The sequence below is a fragment of the Chinchilla lanigera genome, unplaced genomic scaffold, assembly GCF_000276665.1.
Source record: "Chinchilla lanigera isolate Chin_1 unplaced genomic scaffold, ChiLan1.0 scaffold00021, whole genome shotgun sequence".
NCBI classification, from domain to species: Eukaryota; Metazoa; Chordata; class Mammalia; order Rodentia; family Chinchillidae; genus Chinchilla; species Chinchilla lanigera.
This window is the reverse complement of record NW_004955422.1, coordinates 29105197-29108996: the sequence shown is the minus strand read 5'-3', so window position 1 is coordinate 29108996 and position 3800 is coordinate 29105197.

Below are 3800 nucleotides of genomic sequence, written 5' to 3'. Positions count from 1 at the left end.
CATCCACCCATCCACCCATCCACCCATCCACCCATCCATCCATCCACCCACCCATCCCTCCATCCATCTATCCATCCACCCATCCATCCACCCATCCATCCATCCATCCACCCACCCATACATCCATCCATCCATTATCCATCCATCCGTCCATCCATCCCCATCTATCCACTCATCCATCCATTCATTTATTCATCCCTTCCCTCCCTCTCTCTCTTCCTCTTTTCCTCCATCCATCCATGCTCCCATCCTTCCAACCACCCATCCATCTTCTCATCACTTTATCCAGTCTGGCACAGGTGCCATCTGGAAAGGCTCTGCTGGGACCAGGTATAACTACTATTAAGGCCTCCAAGAAATCTGTGGTAAATGTGTGGAAAGGGAGATGCGGGGACTGGATTAGGAAACTACAACAGGCGTTAGAGGCATGAGTACTGGAAGACCGAGGTTCAAGAACATGTTCATTCTGAGTTGCTGAGTGACCCTGGAACAGTACCCTTGGGGTCCCACCTGACCCTATCTGTATTTTTCAGGAAGTTGATGAAAGCCCTTCCTTCCTGGCTACTAGGATCAAGCATGTAAGGTTCTGAGACCAGACACTTGCTCTGGGACCGAACTGTTTTGTTTCTCCAGCTTTCACCTTCGCCCTTGCATTTAAAATAGTAGGTGACTTTAGGGGAGTGTTGTCACAAAATGGGACTCAGAGACAACAGAGTCCATTGAAATGCAGTGCTTGGAGAAAAAGAAAACTTTGTTTTTCCTTCCTCGAGTTTATAACATACTTGGAGCTGCCTATCTCAGCTATCACATGGACCAGGATCCTCATAAGCACCAAATCATTTGGCAGATACTTACTGAGTCCCTTCCGTAGGGTAGGTACTAGAGATACAGCCATGGGCCAGTTGCTTAACTCCTCTGGGCCTCAGCTTCATCATCTTTAAAGAGGAAAAGAAAACCCCTATGGGTCTATAGTGTGATTGAAAGAGCAGACATATTTAAGGTACCTATCATTGTCACTACTATTATGGGACAGTTGACAAGGAATTAGGAAGTCTGAGTTCTGCTTTAGTCAATAGGACTCTGTTTCCACATCTGTAAAAAAGGACACAAACCTACGAGTTCACCGACTTCCTCTCTCCCCTCTGTGCCACTTTCCCGGCCACTGCTCTGCGTTCACTCCCTCTGACTCCGCACGCATCATTCCGTCTGCCTGTGAGGCTCTTCCCAGCCCCTTTCCCGGCCTAACTCACTTCCTCCTGGAAGTGTTTACTCATCCCAATTAGACTTGTTTAGACTCCACTGTTATTATTGCAGCGACTTATGTGGTTTTCAGTTGGAGAAAAGAATGCTTAAACCCAGATGAGGATACTTCAACCTATTTGCTTCAACTGTGTTGTTTAAATAAAATAAAGCATTCCAAATAGACATGAAGTGGTTGCAGTCCCTTGTCCTCTCCCCACTTTCCTCACTCTTTCCCCCAGGCAGCTGCCCCCATGAGCTCAATGTGTATCTCCCAAATCATGTTTTAAAACTTTTAAAACGTATATCTCTCCAAGAACATAGGCCACACTTTCATATACATATTTATAATTAACATAAATTGTAAACTTAAAAAGTTTATCATTCTACAACTTTTCAAAAAATTCATTCAATGATAGGTTTTGGGGGACTATTTCCATGTTACTAAAGATCTGGATCATTTTATCACTGTATGGTATTTTATTAGTAGAATATATCACATTTTATTCATTTATCACCCTTCTAATGGACATTTAAATTGTTTTAAACATTCTCATCTTATAAAGAATGTTGCAAAGGACATCCTTACACATGTCCCGTGGACGGTGCAAAGTTTCTTTAAGAAGATGTCACTGTGAATATCAGCTACAGATGAAGGGCACTCCATGGGCTGTGCAGCTGTATTCAGTGGGCCTGTAGTATCTAGCAGTGAATCGCTGGGCTGTCAAGTGTGGGCATTCTCAGCTTTAGGAGCTATTGCCAAGTTACCTTCCAAAGTGTCAGTGTACAGTGGTATGATGTAAATGTTTCCATCTCTCCAGGCCTGACATGGCTTCACCAAGGCATTGATATGTTTTTATTTTTTCATTGCGGATATATTTCAAGTCATCTAATTGTTTTAATTTTCATTTCTAGGTTGGCTTACTGGCAATTTGAATTTCTTCTGTTAAGAAATTCCTTAATGATATTCTTTACCCATTTTTCTTTTGTGAAAGTCTGGATAGGGGTATTTTTTTCTTAATGGTTTGTAGTTCTTTGGTTACCAATCTTTTGAAATATATATACACACATACACAATTTGGGGCTGTTTGTGTGTCTTTTTTACTTAGTACATACATACATACATGTGTTGAACCCAGGGGTGCTCTACCACTGAATTACATCCCTAGCTCTTTTATGATTTATTTTAAGCCAGGATCTCCTTAACTTCCCAGGCTGGCCTCAAACTTGCAATCCTCCTGCCTTAGCCTCCAAAGTAGCTGGGATTATGGGCATGTGCCACTATCCCAGGCTTATATAATGCTTTGTGGTTTGTCCATATGTCAGCATTAGGACTTTATTCCTGTTCATGTGTATATTGCTATGTATATATTGCAAATTATTTATCTCTCCCTGGACACTGGGTTGTTTCCACTCTTTGACTATTGTTAATAGTGCTGCTATGAACATGTGTGTATAATCTTTTTTTCAGTACCTGCTTCAATTCTTTTGGGTATGTATCTTTAGCTTTCTGTGTTTTTGTTCATAGTATGTAACTATCCCCTTAATTAACATGACATTATATATATATATATATATATATATATATATATATATATATATATATTCATTCATTCACTCACTAGATAGTATTGGCTATGTGCCACGTGTCAGGCATTATGCTAAGCTCTGAGAACACAGTGGCAAATTAATAAAACATTTTCTTTCTTAGTGCTTGTGGGGGAGATCTACCTAGAGGAGAGGAATGGATGGTCAGAAAAGGTTTTCCTGAGATAACACGCAAGTGGAGATCGGACAGAGAAGGCGAAATAAACCTACAGTAAACAGAACCCCAAGGATAACAGGGATGTGCGTGTACGGGAGCGTGGGAGATAGGAAAAGAGGGTCAAACCAGTAACTGAAAGAAGGCTGGGGAATGGAACAGGAAGAGCAGGGGGCAAATGGTAGGGCGGATAAATAAGGCTGGCAAATTCTCAGCGAGGATTCCCATCCTATCCTCATCTCAGGAGTGATGCGGAAGCAGGGAAAATTTACATATGCAGGGGAGAGATGATCAGATCTGTGTTCAAAAATGTTCTTTAGCGCCAGGACAGACAACGAATTGGGATGGATTGGGACGGAGAGCTCTAGTAGGTTGATCAGGAGGCCGTTGCAGGTGTTTTGGAATAGTTGGTACGTAAGAATTAGAAAGAGATTGAGAGACAGCAAAGATGGCCAACCACACTACTAAATGACCTAATGACTTAGTGCGGGACCTTCCTTGAGTGAGGAAATTTGGTGCCACTCTAGTTACCGAAGAGAAACCACTTTTGAGGTGAGCGCTCTTGCATCAAGGAAATACAGCTGAAGGCGGCGCTGGGTCGTAAACGCTTGCAGCCGCAGCTACCCTCTGTCGGAAAAGATAGGAGGGCCGGGGAGAGAAAGACTGAGAAAGTCCGGGAACCCCCAAGTTCAGGGCTCCCAAGAGCCTCCAGGGGCCCTGGTGGGCGGAGCCTGCGTACTCCGCAGACAGGCGTGTCCTTGGGTCATCCAATCCGAGGGGCGATCTGGACCTCTGTCGC